Source organism: Myxine glutinosa, chromosome 3 (genome assembly GCF_964187855.1).
Source record: "Myxine glutinosa chromosome 3, kmMyxGlut1.1, whole genome shotgun sequence".
NCBI lineage: Eukaryota > Metazoa > Chordata > Myxini > Myxiniformes > Myxinidae > Myxine > Myxine glutinosa.
The window spans coordinates 145,351,160-145,372,147 of NC_136263.1; the positions used below are offsets into that span (position 1 = coordinate 145,351,160).

A 20,988-nucleotide genomic window follows, 5' to 3' on the forward strand; every position below is an offset into this window, starting at 1 on the left:
TGAATCCTTTATTCCCTGAAATTTCAACCTCCAGGTCATTTATGCATTGCTTCACCAGTAATGGAATAAACAGAGTGCGAGACCTGATGAAGCCTTCCTTAAATGGATGGTTATCCGCTGGTTCTCTCACATCAAAAGTGGGTGTTCGGTCATCTAGAATGGTGGACAAAGTATTGAGAGTTGTGATTAAAACTTTCAGCGAATTAAATATTGGGTGAACTGGGGTAGATGATGAGGTGGGTGAGATGAGGTGGGTCTCAAATTCAGATGGTTGTGGTGCGTTTCATGTGATGGGAAAAAAGGTTATTTATGGGATCTGCCAAGCGGTGCTTATACCGGGTTTCACACAACCTTTCAAAAATAGGTGGGAGATCATTCCGGCTAGTTCTTTCCTATCTCCAGTGTGGAAAGAGATGTATAGGTCTCCAACTTTAGGTCGAATCGGAGACTTAAATTGGAGATTAGTTCATCAGGCCCTGGTCACCAAATACTTACTTAATAAGTTTGATCTCCCTTTTCCAGAATGTTTGTCTTTTTTGTGAAGAGGCTGAAAATGTGACCCATGCTTTCGTGGAATGTAGGAGATTGGTACCCCTTTTTTGTTTCCTCTAACAGTTATTTTATAAATTTAAGTTTGTTTTTTCTGTTGCAATTTTTGTGTATGGCATTGAAAAGAGCACCAAGAGCAAGACAGCGGTCCCTTTCTTGAATTTTCTGTGCGGGATTGCTAAACTTGCAATTTTTAAAACTAGGAAGATCAAATTGAGTAGCAGAGATGAAAATGTGCTCTTTTGCTTTGAAGGAATAGTGTCGGCCCGGATAAAATTAGAGCAGTTTTACCATTTGAGTTTCGGCAGCGTGAACGCCGATTTTTTTTTACAGATGAGGTGTTGAGTTTGTTTTTGTAAATTTTACTTAAGCTCAATGCCCACATATATGTATATACATCTTTTTGCCTGTACAACTTCCTTTTCTTTTAAAAATTTGTGGTGTTTTCCGTGTGTGTTTTGATACTTTTATAATAAAAGCATACAAAAGTCTCTCTCTCTCTCTCTCTCTCTCTCTCTCTCTCTCTCTCTCTCTCTCCCTGTGTCTCTATATATATACAACAACAAACAACAGGCATTTTAAGGCCATTTTCCCTGCTAGAGCGGGGTTAGCCTTGCGGTCCCCATGACAATCTTCTCCATTTTGCCCTATTTACTGCATCTCCCCTTGTTAACCACCTTGCCCGCATTTCTTCTTCCACCATCTTTAGCCAAGTCTTTCTCGGTCTTCCCCGTCCTCTACTACCTTCTACATTCATTTCCATCACTCTTCTCAACCAGTCATCCTTCCTTCCTCACATGACCAAACCATCTCAAACTGTTTCTCTTCACAGCATCCATCACAGGCTCTATTCCCATCATCATCATCATCATCATCATCATTCATCATCATATATATGTCCAATGTCCATGCTCTATCTTTCTTTTTAATGTTGAGCATCAAGCAAGAAAGCAACACGCATCGTTTTTAAATTTTTTGATATACAGTCACGTGAAAAAGTAAGCACACCCCATGTAAAGTTTTGACTTTTTCAACATATTTCAACATACAGCTATTTGACCTAGATTTCAACAATATTGAGAGATAAAGGTGATATAATATAACAAATATAATGAAACATTTACATTTTGTAGTCCATTGTATAATTTAAATAAACATAAATGCTAATTTCGCATGTGGAAAAAGTAAGTACACCCCCTACATTTATCACTCCTTCAAATACCTAAAATTAGAATCAGGTGCACCATCTCAGGTGCAAATGATTAGAACATCGTTAGAGAGGATCTTGGAGGAACCTGTCTTATTTAAACCTCAGACATTTAGTTTGGTTTGCTCTTTGTTGTTGAAGTGTGCGGCGTCACCATGCCGAGATCAAAAGAGCTCTCTGAGGCCTACAGAAAGAAGTTTATAGATGCATACGAGTCTGGGAAGGGATTCAAAAAGATCTCCAAGCAATTTGAAATCAATCACTCAACTGTACGGAAGATCATCTACAAGTGGAGAAGATTCCAAACAACTGCCAACTTGTTCAGGCCAGGCCGCCTCAGCAAGTTCAGCCCGAGAGCAGACTGCAAGATGCTGAAAGAAGTCTCTAAGAACCCCAGAATGTCATCACGGGACCTACAGGTAGATCTTGCCACTGTTGATGTCAAAGTGCACGAGTCTACCATTAGAAAGAGGCTGCACAAATTTGATCTACATGGTAGGTGTGCCAGGAGGAAACCTTTGCTGTCCAGAAAGAACAGCAGGGCAAGACTAAAGTTTGTCAATGAACACCTTGGCAAAGACCAGCACTTCCGGAACAATGTGCTCTGTACAGATGAGTGAAAGGTAGAGCTATTTGGCCACAGTACCAGAAGACATTTTTGGCGAAAACCAAAGACAGAATTTGACCACAAGAACCGGATACCAACTGTAAAGCATGGTGGTGGAAATATTATGGTTTGGGGCAGCTTTGCTGCATCAGGGTCTGGGCAGCTCACCATCATATAATCCACTATGAATTCTTCATTGTACCAGAGGGTGCTTGAGGATAATGTGAGGCCATCTGTCGGAAAGTTGAAGCTCAACCGAAGGTGGACCTTGCAACATGACAATGACCATCTCTGTCATTACCTCTCTGTAAATACCAGTAAATCCACCAAGGAATTGCTGAAAAGAAAGAAATGGAGGGTTCTGGAATGTTCAAGTCAAAGCCCGGATCTAAATCCCATCGAGATGTTATGGGGGGATTTGAAATGAGCTATGCATGCAAGAAACCCCTCAAACATCGCACAGCTGAAAGAATTCTGCATGGAGGAGTGGGCAAAAATTTCTCCCAGTCAATGTCAGACACTGGTAGACAGTTATAAGAAACGCCTACTTGAGGTTGTTTCTGCCAAAGGGGGCAATACCACCTATTCGAGCCAAGGGTGTACTTACTTTTTCCACATGCGAAATTTGCATTTATGTTTATTTAAATTATACAATAGACAACAAAATGTAAATGTTGAATGATATTTGTTGTATTATATCACCTTTATCTATCAATATTGTTGAAATGGTCCTAAAATGTCCTAAAATCCTAAAATGTCCTAAAATGTCCTAAAATGTCCTAAAATCCGGGTCCTAAAATCATGTTCTTCCGCTCTTTCACTCCCTCTTTCTGTTCTCTTCACCCTCTCTTTTGCTCAAGGTCATCTGCCATCTGCTTGGAAATCTGCCAACATCACCGCTTTGCACAAAAAAGGTGCTAAAACATATCCTAGCAACTACAGACCAATCAGCCTTCTCCCAATTATCAGCAAAGTCATGGAATCCATCATTGCTTCAGATATGAAATCTTTCCTCTTCTCCAATGGCTTGATCTCTGATCATCAATTTGGTTTCAGACCTGGTCACTCTACTCTGGACATGCTGCTTCTGCTTTCTCAACAATGGATGGAGGTCCTCAATGCCAAACAGGAAATTAGAGCTGTCTTCCTTGACATTTCACATGCCTTCGATACGGTCTTGCACCCAGCTCTGCTCACCAAACTCTCCTCCTTTGGTATCCATGGAAATCTCCACGCATGGCTGGCGGACTTCCTCTCTGGTCGTAGTCATCGTGTGGCCCTGAATGGGTTTCTCTCATCTCCTCTTCCTGTTCAGGCTGGTGTTCCCCAAGGTAGTGTTCTGGGCCCTGTGCTTTTTCTGGTCTTCATCAATGATCTCTCTGACTCTCTTGAAAATCCTCTCTATCTCTTTGCTGACGACTCTACTCTCTGTCGCTCCATTCCTCATCCCTCAGATCGGCAGTCTGCAGCCTCCTCACTCTCTGCAGACCTGGACAAAATCACAGACTGGGCAAACAAATGGAACATGTCTTTCAATCCTGATAAATCTCACACTCTTACGATGTCTCTCCGAAAAGACCGACTGAACAACCCTCCCATCCACTTTCTGAATAATCCTCTCCAAGAAGTTCTGTCACTCAAGCTTTTGGGTCTCACTATTCGCCATGATCTTTCCTGGGAAAACCACATTTCAAATCTGGCCTCCAAAGCCAGTCGCCGACTGGGCATCCTCCTTCGTGCGAAGTCCTTCCTTGGCACACCAGAGCTCCTCACCACATACAAGGCTTTCATCCGCAGCTCTATGGAATACTGCTCTCCCCTATGGGCTGGTGCTCCTGACTCACACCTAGCTCGTCTTCACGCTGTTGAAACCAAAGCGTTCAGAATCATTGGAATCTCCCGTGATGAAGCTAACTCCAAAGGCCTTTCACTCACTCACCGCAGGCAGGTTGGTGGTCTTTCCGTGTTCTACCGACTCCTCTCTGGCCTTGCCCCCCCAGCTCTCTCTGGGCTCTGTCCCCCAAATATTCCTACAGGTCGCACAAGATCTGCCTGCAACCCTCTTATGGTTAAACTGCCAAAATCAAGACTTTCTGCTCACCTTCACTCCTTCATTCCTCTTTTCTCCTGCCTCTGGAACAAACTCCCTCACTCTCTTCAATCCCACTCCACCCTCCAGGTCTTTAAAACAGCTGTTCGCCACCATATCTCTTATCCTCCCCCATCCAAAACCTTGATCTTTTCTACCCCCGCTAATTTCGGTCCCCTTGTGTTTTATACCTCCCCCCAAGCCCTCTCCCTCCCACACTTCTCCCTGCTCTCAAATGTTGTGGTTGTGTGCTTCCCCTTCTCTCCCCATCTTGTCTTCCGCTCCCTCTTTTTGTATATTTTGTTTGTCTGGTTGATTTGTTTGTGAAATAAATGTTAGCTCTTTCACGAGCCTCGATTCAGTATACAAAAAAAATAAAAAAAATAATTAAGGTCAAATAGCTGTATGTTGAAATATGTTGAAAAAGTCAAAACTTTACATGGGGTGTACTTACTTTTTCACGTGACTGTAAATAATGACGGCTGGGTTTGAAACGCCAACCTCCTCGACTCAGAGTGGACGTTCAAACTCCAGCGAATTACGACATCAAATCCACGGAATTATTTAATTTAAGTTTATTTTGGACTTCTTTGAATTTAATTTATTAAACATTATTTTTAGGTCACAATGCCTAATGGATGGTTGTCTACAATTAAACTGTCACCTTGCACTGCAACCTTTGTTTAAATACTTTCAGTATATGCTACTGTTATTAACAATGCCGACATGGTTTGTTCAACTTTGTGATAAACCTAAGGTCGTATCTTAACGGTCATTAAACAACCAGATTCAAGTTGTATTTATATGTTTAAAATGTATCTCGTTTTGGTATCATGCTCTTCTTCTGGTTGATTGTTGAACTTTACCTGCATGCGGAGCTTTTCAAACGCAGGACAGGAAGCAGCCGCTGGAAATGAGAGACAGGCAAACGCATGGACAGACACCATGGTTTGCATTATATGATAGATAAAGGATAAAGTTGATATCACCAAATTACAATAATCTCACGGTGATGTTCATTCATAATGTAAATGCGTATCTCGACCAGATACAGTCACAGGCCAAAATATATCAGAATTCCCAAACTTGTGGAATACTCTCTTGGAATATTCATTGCCTTTGCATGCTGTCTCTCATTTATAGGTCGATTTATTTAGAGAGGTAACTTTCATGGTGGATAAGCTGTCTGAAATAGCTAGTGAGAATCTTGAGTAAGAATCGTTACTGTCTTTTGGATGCCACAGAAAGAGAATGCAGCCATGCCATTCTGAATACAACTGTCTGGTGCACTTAGGTTAATGAGAAAAGAAAGTGTTTCATGTTGGAAGTTTGTGACTCATTAAACAATGAGTAATGGGTAATGTCTTTATGGATTGGTCTCCTCCTGCCGCTTAGACATTAATTTCATTGCTTCATTTGCTTCACACATGAACTGACTGTTGGCAGTGATATCGGTCACAATGTGGCAACCGTAGCCATTTGGTGTAACGAAATATTCTTCTCGGTGAAAACAGGTGTCTGTCTGCATAGTTGGACTACATAAACAATGGCTTTTATCAACTGAATGTCCAGTATGCTTACCACCATGGGAAACAAGTTGCGGAATACGTTTTGAGTAAAGGGCACTCGACGAAGGGTTACCACTCGAAACGTCAGCCACACCGCAATTTTGCCCTAGAAATTTCCACTATAATGTCCCAATTTTTTTTTTTGTATTTTTTTTTTTTGTATACAAGATCGAGGCTCGTGAAAGAGCGAACATTAATCACACAGAAAGACAAACAGACACACAAAACAAATAACATCGGGAGCGGTAGACAAGATGGGGAGAGAGGGGGAAGGACACAAACACAACATTTGAGAGCAGGGACCGAGAGACATGGAGACATCGAGAGAACTGTGGGAGGGAGAGGGCTTTGGGGGGGAGGCATGGGAAGGGGGGGGGGGTGGGAGAGGTATAAAACATATGGACACTGCCAAGACTTCCAGGAAAGAAGTTGGAATTTCAAACAAGGTGGATCTGGGGTGAATTAGTGGGGGTAGAAAAGATCAAGGTTTTGGATGGGGGAAGATAAGAGATGGTGGTGAACAGCTGTTTTGAAGACCTGGAGGGAGGAGTGTGATTGAAGTGAGTGTGGGAGTTTGTTCCAGAGGCGGGAGAAAAGAGGAATGAAAGAGTGAAGGTGAGCAGAGAGCCGAGATTTCGGCAGTTTAACCATCAGAGGGTGGCTGGCAGATCTTGTGCGACCTGTAGGAATATTTGGGGGACAGAGCACAGAGAGAGCTGGGGGGGCAAGGCCGTAGAGGAGTCGGTAGAAGACAGAAAGACCACCTACCTGCCTGCGGTGAGTGAGTGAAAGGCCCTCAGAGATAGCTTCATCGCGGGAGATTCCAATGATTCTGAAAGCTTTGGATTCAACAGCGTGAAGCCGAGCCAGGTGTGAGGCAGGAGCACCAGCCCATAGGGGAGAACAGTATTCCATTGAGCTGCGGATGAAAGCCTTGTATGTGGTGAGGAGCTCAGGTGTGCCTAGGAAGGACTTCGCACGACGGAGGATGCCCAGTCGGCGACTGGCTTTGGAGGCCAGCTTGGAAATGTGGTTTTCCCAAGAAAGATCATGGCAGATGGTGAGACCCAAAAGCTTGAGCGACAGAACTTCTTGGAGAGGATTGTTGAGAAAGTAGATGGGAATTTCCCAACATTCTACAACATTCTATTATAATATAACCAAGTTATTCTTTGCAAGGTATTGATTTGGAAATTTGTCATTCATGTAATTTGTCATGCCAACATGCAATTTGATATGCCCCCCTAAATTTGATATGCCCTCCTAAATAAAGTAGCATTGGCCCATCTTCCCAAACAATTGGGATATACCGTAACCATATTTGGCCTTGCTCGACCATACTGTAATATTTTTGTGCTATAATGTACAATGCAACAAAAATAGAATTTTACACAAAGTGTTATTTTGGAGAGATACTATAACCGTATTTTGCCTTGCTTTATCACACTGTAAAGTTTGTGATGTAAAATGGCAAGTGATCAATTTTGAAGTTTTCCCCATATATATATATATATATATATATATATATATATATATATATATATATATATATATATATATATATATATATATATACTCTTAATGAGCATCCACTACCAACCTTGACCATGTTGTGGAACATCAGTTGAGGACTTCACTTGTTTTTCCCCTCTCACTTTTTCACCTTTATTCCCTTTTAAATTTGTTTTCTCCACAAACCACTTGAGCGATTGACACGAAACTTTAAACACGGGAGCGCCTCACAATGGAGAATATTTAAACAAAGTTATTTGATGATTGGATGGAAAATGCGGCAGGCATCCCAAAAAGTCTGTTGCAGGGTGTTTCACGTAAAAGGAATAAACGACCTAGACCTTGCTTCGCTCGGCCTCGGCCGAATAACCATGTTTGCAAATTAGCTCCATTACATTAAATAAAAAGACATGTTCTTTGTTGATACCTTTGTCTCAAACTTTAGAAAAAATTTGTTGCTTTAAAAAAGTTTGTTTCGATAAAGTAATTTTGGAAGAGATAAAAAGGAGCCTTATGGATGTTGGAAGGAGAGAGAGATAATTTGTCTGGAGGAATGGAGCATATGTGATGGAGGGTTGGAGTGAAGTTGTGGGGGAGGAGGATGCTCGAGTTCCACCATATTTGCTTATGTAACAAAAGAGTTGGTCCCTCAGTAGGGATGGTTTTACCGAACTGAATATCGATGGAATTGGATTGCCAAATTGCTGCTATTTACTGTCAGTAAATATCGAGAGCACGCGATACAGAAAATTGTGCTCAAGCGTGTGTGTGTGTGTGGTGTGTGTGTGTGTGTGTGGTGTGTGTGTGTGTGTGTGTGTGTGTGTGAGTGTGTGTTTGCATACAAGATCGAGGCTCGTGAAAGAGCTAACATTAATCACACAAAAAGTCAAAACAGACACATAAAACACAAAATAAGGGGAGCGGTAGACAATATGAGGAGAGAGGGGGAAGGACACAAACACAACATTCGAGAGCAGGGACATCGAGAGAACTGTGGAGGGAGAGGGCTTGGGGGGAGGTGGGAGAGGTATAGAAACATATGGACACTGCAAGGACTTCCAGGAAGGAAGTTGGAATTCAAAAAAGTGTATCTGGGGTGAATTAGCGGGTAGAAAAGATCAAGGTTATGGATGGGGGAAGATAAGAGATGGTGGTGAACAGCTGTTTTAAAGACCTGGAGCGAGGAGTGGGATTGGAGGGAGTGGGGGAGTTTGTTCCAGAGGCGGGAGAAAAGGGGAATGAAAGAGTGAAGGTGAGCAGAGAGCCTAGATTTGGCAGTTTACCCATAAGAGGGTTTGTGTGTGTGTGTGTGTTGTGTGTGTGTGTGTTTGTGTGTGTGTGTGTGTGTGTATGTATATATATCGTCTATATATAGTATGTATATATATATATATATATATATATATATATATATATTGTAACGGATTTGAGAATTGTGGTTGTTTTGTTGTGTAAATATCACCCTCCGTAGTGTAAAGAAAGATCAAAGGTCGTCCTTAGTTAAGCCATCGCACACACGTAGCCAATCCTAAGTTCCCCTCTAGTTATGTCCTTAATGAATGTCAGTATAAGGTTCTGTGATCCACTAGTTCATTACGTTGCATCAATTAAATAAGACAGGTCCCTCGACGCCCTATGGCATCTTCAAAGTGCCAGGTTTGCCAGGTTTGCTGCAATTGCCTCCATTGACCACGAGGTAAAGCATCTTCAAAGTGCCAGGTTTGCCAGGTCTGCAGCAATTGACCTCCATTGAGCACGAGGTCATCTCGGAGCAGAAGGTGGGAGGAGTCAGCCCAGCGCCAGGAACAAGGCGTGGCCTTGCTAACGCCTCCTCTGGGACGCGATCTGTAGGCCCTCGCAGCCAATCAGGTCCGAGGTGAGCTCGCCGATGGGCGTGTCCTGGAGGCCGGCGGTTTGATCGCCCCAGGGCAATAAAAGCACGCGCGGAAGCCTTTGAAAAAGGAGAGAGAGAGAGATGCGGCAGATGAGTCACTGGACAGGGGGAGACGAGAGAACAAAAACCGTTGGAGAGCACGCGATGCAGCGGTACGCAGGAGCAGCTTGAACCAGCGGAGCTCAAACAGCAGCAATAGCTTGAACCAGCGGAGTTCGAACAGCTAGCAACAGCTTGAACCGGCGGAGCTCGTACCATGGCGGCTCGCACGACCGCAGCTTGGGCGTTGACAGCGGCCCGACCGTGACCCAGTTCCCGTGGACCTTCCTCTCCCTCCAGCTATCCACCTCCAGCATTCGTTCCTGCCATCATCCCCCGTGTAAGTGTGCTCGTAGTCTGTCTTTTGTCTTGTCCCTGGTTTATAAGTAAGACTGTTTAATAGAAGCTAATATTGCACTGTGTCCTCCTGCTCCTTTCTGTTCAGTTATTTGTCTTATCCTTTCCATTCTCCTTGGTTATTTTTGGTCTTGTTAATAGTTCGCAATAATCATATTTGTTCTTCCTACTTCTTCTTCTTCTCTTCTTCACATCGTGGTCGCTTTAGTGATTTCCAGATTGAGGGTACGTGGCGCGATTCGGCCGATGCACATAAATCGGGTCTAGTCTTTGGTAACCAGCTCACGCCGCAGTTCGCTTCACTCGGCGTTATCCATCCATTACACTGCGGCCGTGAGCGGGGGGAGTATTTCCTCGCAGACCGGAAGCGCTGGTATTTAGGTCATCGGACGGTTGGGCCTAATACCCTACCCAGCGCTGACCGGGCATGGCGTCATAGCCCCCGGGACCACGTCGTGTCAGTCATAAGCGAGGGGATTAATCCCCCCTCGGTAAGGGGAGAGAGGCCGACGTTGGATTCTGTAACAATATATATATATATATATATATATATATATATATATATATATATTATATATATATATATATATATATACATATATACATATATATATATATATATATATATATAATATATATACATTATATACATATATATTTATTGTTGCGGATCTCAATGTCGGCCACGTACACCGAATCACGCCACGTACACTCAATTTGGAAACCTCTAAAGCGACCGCACGAGCATGAAGAAGAAGAAGAAGAACGTGGGGAATAACAGGATTTATTACTAAATTATATACAAATCATCAAAAGAACCAAGGAGAAGGAAATAAACGAAAGTAACTGGACAGAAAGAAGCAAGGAGACACAGTGCAAATTATTAGCTTAACTATACAGTCTTACTCCAAGACAACATGAAAGACGAAAAAATGAGCAGACTCACACGATGGGGAAATTGGCGATTGGATTGAATGCCAGCAGGACGGGGCACGGTCCAGGGAGGTCGCTTCGAGAAGGTGTCGGGGCCGGTGGCGTGATGCTGGTTTCTCTCGCGTCGATTCCGCAGTCAGCAGGGCCCAAGACGACACGAGGCGGCGCAAGCTCCAGAGCAAGGGGGCAGCACGTTGAGGCAGTCCGCGCACGTAACCATTCGTGTCCGCTTCTCCCCTATAAGAACCCGCGCATCCCCTTTTATGACGTGCTTTTGGGATCAACCCGCGTGCGTTGGAAACGCCCCTCGGTGAGCTCGCCTCGGCCTTGATTGGTCATGAGGGCTCACCGATCCTGCCCCTCTTGATGAGGCATTGGCAAAGCCACGCCTTGTTCCTCGCGCTTGGCTGACTCCTCCCCCCAATGACGAGGCGGGGCCACACCCTTCTTCCCCGAGTTAGAGCACATGTAATGGCGTCTTGTGGAGAGAAGGAAATGGGCCTACGCTTATTTAATTGATGCAACGCAATGAATTAGTGGACCACAGAGCCTTATACTGACATATATTAAGGACATAACTTCCGAGGGAATCTATGATTTGCTACGTGTGTGCGATGGATTAACTAAGGGCGACCTTTGACCTTGACAATTGGAGGGTGATATTTACAAGATTTACAGCATACAAAAGGGGAAAATTTACATCAAATTACACACACAATTCCCAAATCCCCAACACTGCACCCTCATCCTCTTAGGCACGTCCCGGGCCTATAATTTTAACTTTAGTGTGACACGTAGGTGTAACTCCCTCTACAATTAACCTGACCCTGAGTGCGACAATTTTAAAACACAAATAAAAATGTCCCGCTAATTGCGTTGCACCCTGCCTAACAGTTTCACACCCACAGCTAACCGAATTGCGGAATTATTTTCAAACTAAAACATGAACGATGGCGGAGCATTATTTACAGTGACATTATTTGACTATTTACAAAACGCAACCCAGGACCTGTGATTTTTCTTTTGGGGAAACAAAAAGAAATTCCTGTTGGGAGGGAGGAGACAGCACGCATTGCATCGACGCACCAGCACCAATACACCAAAGCACCAAAAGCACCAAAAGCACCATTCGGTGCAACAGTCATCACAGTTCGTAATAAAAACAACACTGGTGGTCTTCCTCTTCGCTGCTGGGCCAATGTTCTTCCTGATGTCGTCTTTCCATTCTTTTCTTCATGCGGCCTATTTGGAAATAAAAATGAAGTGCACAAAACGTGTCCATTTATATTTAGGGCCACAGGGGCCAACTAAGGGTGGTCCACCTGTGTGGCATAGGTGCCACCTTGCCGAGGTCCGCAAGCAAGACCCTGGGCCATCGTGGCCGGCTCCAGCAGAGGTGCCAGGCCCCAAAACGTGGGGTCCATAAAGTGGTGCTTGGCCGCAAGACGGCGGTCCATAAGTGGTGCATCAATGCAATGCATGCTGGTTGCGGGAGTTATGGCACACCATGGCGGACTCCCGCACGCTCCCCTCGGGGCCCAGAGAGCACAGTCTTCGGGTGGGAGACAGGGGAACAGAAGACAGGTGAGTGAGGGGTAAGGTCACAAGGGTACACATCAAACAAGGCAATGCAAGGTGAGGTGCGTTTGGAGACTGAGCGGAGAAAAGCTCGTCCCTACCTTACGTCACCCCCCCCTTGTTACCTACTCTACCCTTGCCCTTACCCCATATTTACAAAAATCTACACATTTACAAATTCGTCACTACTGTCACGTCTTCCCCATATCTCCCCTATACCAAATTCGTCCCCACAATCCCTCTAACCAAAATTTGCCATCATTCAAATTCATCATCAATCCTCATAAGGAGGGAGAGACGGAACATCAGCACAATGTCACACCCACGTCATGATACGTCCCACATTCCAAACATTTGCACAGAAAAATCACAACAACATGGCATGGTGCGGCATTCCGTCACCTCAGGTGAGTGGATGCAGATGGTGCACGGAGATTTCGATCCTAACTATCCTCTAAATGACTTTAATACACTTTACACTACCCAGGGTCTTTCCCTGCCAAACCATTGGCAATCTTACTCTATGTGGTTTTAAGAACCAAATTCCCATTGACCAAACTGTGGTGCTTCATCAATTTGGGGTCTCACTCCCCGATTCAACTCCCTGTGCCTTTGCACAATTTCAGGACTGGGGTCGTGTGGCTCTCCCAGCAGGTCTACCCACCTGCACACCTCCACCACTGTAGTTGCCTCCGAGCTTACCTGCTCCTCACCCTACCTATCTAACTGGGGAAGGCCCTCTGGCGCTCTCCTCACTCGGTGCCCTCTGGCACTGGGCTACCCGGGTCCGTCCTCCGGATCCTCGGGCCCCATCCACAACTCTAACGGCTCCCAGAGCCCACCTGCGGCCTCACCTGGCCGACATCCTCACAGTGGTGGAGTGCCCATTAAACTACACATACTAACAGGCCACACGCCCAGCCATTTCCACGTCACTAATGCACCCATCCAAACACCATTCTTCCACCACGCACCACAGATGCCAATATCCAACCACAATTTACCTATACCCTCTACCTAACACTTACACTACCCTCCCCGGGTATTCGTGATGGGGTCCATCCTCCCCATACACACCTTCGCACCATCCACTCCACTCCACAGTTTCCACCATACTCACTCCACACCATCCATTCCATACTCCATGTATTCCAGACCATTTACTCCATACAACCATTCTCCATTCACCTGTATTTGCACACCTGTGCAATCACTCCTACACCTGGTGCTTCCTGCACCCTCCTTCCTCCCTGGACCATTTGGTCAACACAACACACAATCACCACTACTCAGTCATACACTGCTCCATACACTTCCACGCTCAATACACTTTTGATCCTCAAAACCATTGCCTCAGGCACCCAGGTTTTCCCACGCTCACACACATCTCTCCCGAGCATTGCCTAGCAATTCCTCATTTGCTCGATATCAATACTCACACATACGGCATCATCTGATCTACCTGGTTTCCCGCTAAAACTCGCACTTCCCCGTCACCCCTTACATTATTGCGCTCCCTCGTCATTATCATCCAACTACCCTCTCTATGTCCTGATACATAACTCTGATTGCACAGGTTTTTTTTTTTTTTTTTTTTTTTTTTTTTTTACCCTCTCTATGTCCCCGACTACCTGTCCAATGTTGCTACTTAACCTTACCGTTACCTATGGTCATTCTCTAGATCCCTACACACTTTATCCTAACCCTCCTGGGCTAGTTTTCACTGCCATAACCCCATAAACCTATAGCTCCTTTGCCCCCGTTGTGAGAGATGACAGAGTTGCCATCCCATCACATCGGGTACCTTTCACTATAAATTTTGCTCTCAAATTTCAACCAATCAAAATTTTCCAATCACAAATTCCCTATCCCTACCAAATGTCCTTTAACTCGAGCCTCAGTGCATCGTTACCTCATTAAAACTCGGCTTCGCAAAGCCGAGCAATGAATTCGGGTGGTTTGGTCACCTGCAGGTTGAATCCGTCCGGCATTCGGTGCAAGGGAGGCGGTTTGGTCGGGCCGAGATTCCATGCACTATCTTGGCGCGGCACCTTGCGGTCCCCGGCCCGATGGCTCAATCTCGCCCGGTCGGAACCCCGCCCCCGCCAGGGGGCACCGTTCCGCTTCCTCCTACTTGCCCTTGAACCGGACCAGTCGCCTTGCCTGACTAGGCCCGGACTCGACCGTGCTGGGCTGAGCCAGGCCCGAATCGGCAACGACGCTTCCAAGAGAAGCGACGCGGCACTGACCCGCGCCGGGCCTCGCATCCAACAAAGCGCACCGCGCCCCGAGAGCTCGCGTCGGCTAACCGTTTGCCCTAAACGCTGCCGCGGTCAACATCGATGCCTCCTCTGCATGCTCACACCACTCGTTCCGTTTGTTGCTCATACATCCCGCACACTCCGTCCATTCCACCACCACACTCCCTGTTACACACCACACCTCTTGCGCACACTCGCCATTCGCACACTTCCTTAACACACCTCGCGCACCGTCTTGCGCACTCTCCCTCGGTACGTACTCCGTACCACTCACCATGGGCGTGCACTCTCGCATCCACCCACTCACGTGCTCCGATGTGCCCTGCCGCACACGCGCCACAACCAACTCAGGTGTGCTCCCTCGCACACTCTCGCCGTCCATTCCAGGTGTGCATTCTCGCACCCGCTCCACCACCAACTCACTCTCCGTGTCACACTCCGTACACTCCAAAGTGCATTCTCGCTCGCACTCGGTATCACTCCCACACTTTATAACACGCTCACTCTTTGACGCACACTTTTTCCTCACACGCGCGCCATTTCCACTCACACGGGACCCTTCACCAATGCCCGGGTGCCATATCGATCCCAATCGCGCGACAATTCTCTTCGCGCCAAACACTCTGCCGAAAAACCTCTTAGCACCATACACAGCACGACTCACCTTTGGGATCCTCTTCGCCACGTGCACCTGCAAATCTTTATAAGGATTAGCAAGTACGGCATCCGGATGTGTATTCAGACTTTGCACATAATCCATTCCTTCCTCCAACTGTTGCTCTTCTAAGTCTGTTGTCTCTACAATTTCAACTATACCCACTACTTTTCCTTTACGCACCTCGACGACTGCTGGCTGTATTAAAATTCCCTCTTCTACCTCAGCGGTCGCCGGCTTTTCCATACCCCGGGTCGCGATGTCTACCCAGGTCCAGTTACCTGTGCTTTTCTCCGACTCACTCAACCTGCGCTCCTCGACCGCGTTACCTCGTCCTGCACCCGTGGGACCTGCTCACCCAACCTGCGGTCTCTGTCCCTCTCCGCTTCCCTTCCTTCATATGCGGCCTGCCCCCTTGCCAACCCCTCATTAATTTATTTGGCTTGGCCAATTATTCCCCCCAGTTTGTCCCCTAATCTGCTTCCGAATCCCTCAAATTTGCTTCCCAACCTGTTCCTACTCCTCCCACCTTGCTGTTTAATCCCTCACATTTGGCTTCTAGCCCCTCAAATTTATTGTCTAAACCCTCAAATTTGTTGTCTGAACCCTCAAATTAGTTGTCTAAACCCTCAAATTTTTTGTCTAACTTCCCAATTTGGGCACTGGTACCCCACGCTTCGTCCCTCTGGGTGTCTATTTTACTTTCTAATCGCTCACCCATCTTTAGCATGAGGGCCTCCATTTGCACCATGAAGAGGTTCAAATTTACCGGCGGCGCTGCTACGGTCACGGGCGCGGCGAAATTTGGTGCCGCTGCAACCTCGTGCGCGAGGGCGCCATTTTGTGTCTCCCCAACCACGTGTGCGAGGGCGCCATCTTGTGCACCTGATCCCCCCGCAACCACATCTTCATTGCTCTCCTCCTCCATTTCCCCCCTGTGGTCCTGGGTTACCCCTAACCCCTCTTCTAATTCCCCCACCGGCATCCGGTCGCCTTGATCATCCATGGCGCGATTTTCAAATTTGGGATGTTAAACAAAATTTCGGCTGCTCGTAATTTGAGCGCGCTAAGCGTGCTTCAAGTCCGAATCCGACACTCCTGACACCAATTGTTGTGGATCTCAACGTCAGCCTCTTCACCCTTATCGAGGGGGGATTAATCCCCTCTTCTATGACTGACCGACGTGGTCCCGGGGGTATGATGTCACGCCCGGTCGGCGCTGGGTAGGGTATTAGGCCCACCCGTCCTATGACCTAAATACCAGCACCTCTCGGTACGCAAGGAAATACTCCCGCTCACGGCCGCAGCGTAATGGATTGGTTGCGCCAAGCGAAGCGAATTGCGGCGTGAGCCGTTTATCGAAGGGGCTAAACCCGATTCATATGCGTTGGCCGAATCGCGCCACGTACACTCAATTTGGAAATCGCTAAAGCGACCGAATGAGAAAGAAGGAAGGCAAAGGTAAAGAAGCACATATATTTATTAATTATTTACACAACCCAAAGAAAAGAGAGCAATCAAAGTAATATACAGGGAAACGGAAGGAGCAGAAGGACACAGAGCAATTCTAGCTTATACTATACAGGCTTAACTTAAAACCTCAAGACAACACAGAGGACGGACAACGAGCAGACTCACACAACTGGGGGGGATGAAAGGAATGGCAGATTCGAATCCTGGCAGGGCGGGGGAGTACGGCCCAAAGAGATCGCGGCAGGAAGGTCCGGGGCCAAAGGCTCGATGTCGGTTTCCCCGCTCGAGCGTCCACGCACCGATTCCACAGAGAAGGCTCAAGAGAAAGGTCAAGCGCAAGGCAGCACAGCGAGGCAGTGAGCGGGCTCAAGCACAGACGAGGTACAGCAACGAGCAGGGCGCACGAACCATCTCCATCATCATCTCATCTGTCGGTCAAAGGCTTCCGCCCGCGCTTTTATATCGCGCTTTTAGATCAAGCCGCGGGTTAAGAGGGCACGCCTACCGGGTCGCTCTTCGCAGTGCCGATTGGTGGGCATGGGCTCCTCCTGGCTCCGCCTCCCGGTGACGATGGCCGAGCCAGCCCTTCTTCCCCGGGTCGACCGCATGGAACAATGGCGTCTTGTGGAGGGATAATGCCAACAACCACCCGCACCCTTTCGAAGGGAGAATGGGCCTACGCTTCTTTAATTGATGCAACGCAATGAACTAGTGGAAACGAAGCCTTATGCTGACATTTACTAAGGGCATAACTATTGAGGGAAACTTATGATTTGCTACGTGTGTGCGATGGCCTAACTAAGGACGACCTTTGACCTTTACACTTGGAGGTATTTACAAGGAATATTTACAGCACACAAAAGGGTATATTTTACAGCAAATTACACACAGGGTTCTCAAATCCTCAACAATATATATATATATATATATATATATATATATATATATATATATATATATATATATATATATATATACATATATATATATATATACACATACATACATATATACACATACATACATATATACACATATATGCATAGAGCATGGACAAACAACCATATATACATATACATATACATATACTGTACATATATATATATATATGTGTGTGTGTGTGTGTGTGTGTGTGTGTGTTATCACATTGCGACATTTGAATTTCACTTCATGGCAGCTGGAATGAAAATTGGCATTTTAATTTAACTTTATATCTTATAATAACCAGTCTCGGTGGCATAATGGTTGGAGCGTATGCTCGGAGTCTGAGGTCGGTGGATTGAATCCCAGCCGAGTCATGCTAAAGACATAAAAAAATGGTATGTACTGCTTCCTTGATAGACACCCAGCCGTTTAAAAGCATAAAGCATGGACAAAAAACCATAAGTTGACAACCGTTGCCCAGACTTGATGGACCTAATGGCCCTGCCCTGCATAGAAGTTCCTTTTGAGGGAACTCGTATTATATTATAATAAACGTTAACGATGAACATAAAATTTGATGATTATTTAATGTAAAATGTTGAGCTCGAAGCAAAATCGTCAAACATGTCATTTCATATCTTTTCCTGTAAAAATAATGAAAAGCTCTTTATTCCTGAGCAGGGACATCAGGCCTATTCAGCTGTTTCGTGAAAGACTTGGGCCAAAACATTCTCTGGTCGAACCTGCAGAAATTGGGGAATAATTGGGGCTCTTAAAATGTTGAAGTAGTAGTAGTAGAAGTTATTTCTGAGTAAACTGGCATTTTTTGACATGACTTTAATGTTCGATCACATATTAAAATAGAGCCCTCCAAGTGTGTGTGCGGTTGTGACAGACACATCAGATTTTTTTGGTCCCCCGTCGCACCGCGGAGCGAAAGGGGGACTATGGTTTTCCCCTCCGTCTGTGTGTGCGTCCGTTCGTCCGTGCGTGCGTGCGTCCGTGCATCCATCCGTGTGTGCATCCGTCCATGCGTGCGTCCGTCCGTGTATGTATGCGTCCGTCCGTCCGTGTGTGCGTCCGTGCGTGCATGCGTCCGTCCGTGTGTCCATGCGTGCGTGCGTGCGTGCGTAAGCGAAGGACCGAATTATAATTTGGTGTGTGGGTGCAACCCACGTCAAAATCCAAGATGACCGCCGCCATGTATGTCTGAACCTTGTGAGCGGAATATCTTGAAAAATAAGCGAAGTACCAACTTCTAATCCGGTGTGTGGGTGTATCTAGGCATAAGGAAGAACGCTATTGAAAATTGGGTCGCCACGTCAAAATCCAAGATGGCCGACTTGCGTCTTCCACTTTGTCAACTCACATCACTTCACCGACGGGGGCCCTAGGCGTAACGCTTGTTTTATAGAATGTTCAAAAGCCGAATGCAATTTACGAGGGTCTTTCAAAATATTCTCTGTGCAAAAAATACACTGTGCTCTGTGCAAATGTGCTCTGTGCAAAAAAAATACTCTGTGCAAAAAATACACACTCAAACACACACATATACTCGTATATACACACACACTCACACACACACATATATATATACACACACACTCTCACACACACACACACACACACACACACACACACACACACACACGCACACGCACACACACATACACACACACACACACACACACACACATACAAACACACATTCAAGACATACCGATGCTCCTTTGTTATTCAACATATGATAATGTGTATCGAAGAATGAAAATGAATTTTTTTAATGGAAAAATAAAGAAAGTAAATTAAACTGGCCTTTCTTGAAATATTGCATCTCACTCGCAGAACTCTTTTTATTCACCACTCTACATAAAGTTCAGAAAGCATCAAAAGCAAGAATAACTTGCATAAAATACCAATGTTAGTTCCATTCGAAGATTCCTTTTGGCAGGGCGAAATTACTTCTTTTCATCTCGAAACTTTACAATAAAGTCGAAATTAACCGTGTAATTTCCATACCCCAAGGGATTCGGAGGAGGTGAATTAGCCATGTGCAATTTCTGTGAGCCATTTTTACTAATAATTGTGACATTCAATTGATGAAGTGATAGTCCCTCGGTTCCTTCGGGAATGAAAAGCAGACCAAGTAGAAATGGTGGGTTTGTTGATGTCAAGACAAATTGACACCTGAACTCCGTACAGACATTAGATGGAGCGACCGTGCGATGGATTCTACGGTATTAGCCATGACAGATTTTTTTTTTGTAGAATTTACATTTTATATTTTCCATCTGCTATGCTTGTGATGCCAAAATGGGGGTGAGTGGTTGTTGGGGGTTGAGGGGAGTGGGGGGCGGTAAGGAGGGAACAGTGAAAACAAAGCCGCACAATGATGCGATTCAAAGTATGTTTTACTCGAATGGATCCTGCTCCATTGGCCAATGATGTCAAATCATTAAATTCGTTGACGATGATTTAACTGTCTCAATGGCTGTTGTTCTTTCATGATCAAATGTGAGGTGATTTTGGGGGAAGGGAAGGGGACAGTAAACATAGTAAACGTGTTAATTCAGTCAAGTGGGTCATTTTTATTCCAGAAAACTCGACACTCAAAAGTTTGCTTTCTCTCTTCACTCCCAGGACATTTAAGCTCTAAGTGCTTTCAGGAGAGGTCTTGATGGATTTGCTGAAAATTACATCCAGACCGGCACAACAAAGATCCATTTTTCATCCAAGCTGGGATCAAGTATGAACTTTATTTATTCACCGAGGAATCCACAATTTTGACCCGAGCAATCACCGAGCCATAAAAGTGTCCTTAACAAGTGCCATATATTACTTCATATGTTTGCAAAGATGTGGGCAATTGATTGATAAACGAATGCGGGAATTAATAGTGATGAATCACAAAATTTGTCACATTTTTAAGGGAGTGTTGTTGTGTACTCGGTGTGCAAATTTGGCTGGAATATAATTTTCAAATCCATTTTCACTTTTCGTCTTGAATGTGAATCCATGGGGTAGGGATGGGGTAGGGGGAAACATTCGACAAGGGGCTGCTCAGCACCACTCTAGATTATAACATCTGAAAGCCTGCTTAATAAAAAAAAAACTTGTATTTCACAAATATCGCCATTAAGTCGGCTATCCTCATGCCTGTGTAACCTTACAGCTTATAAAGAACCCGCGTTGCCAATTTTCAATAAGTATCCTGGCCAAACTCCAACATTTCCTCTGAAGACCTCCCCAGTTTAAAATTGCCTGAAGCCATCGCTGGCAAGGTCCATAAAATAGTTCAGGTCACGTGATGGCGGCAGTAACAAGCCAAAGCAGAGTCTCCCT

The 20,988-nt window shown here is 45.5% G+C and overlaps 1 long non-coding RNA gene across 2 annotated transcripts in view; it reads left to right on the plus strand.

Moving 5' to 3' along the window:
• Positions 1 to 20,653, plus strand: part of LOC137416858 (uncharacterized) — a 226,172-nt gene extending 205,519 nt beyond the window's left edge. For both annotated transcript variants that reach the window (XR_010982349.2, XR_010982348.2), the window contains exon 3: positions 20,287 to 20,653. This is a non-coding gene — a long non-coding RNA (uncharacterized LOC137416858). The remainder of the gene's footprint in view (positions 1 to 20,286) is intronic.
• The last annotated feature ends 335 nt before the right edge of the window (positions 20,654 to 20,988 follow it).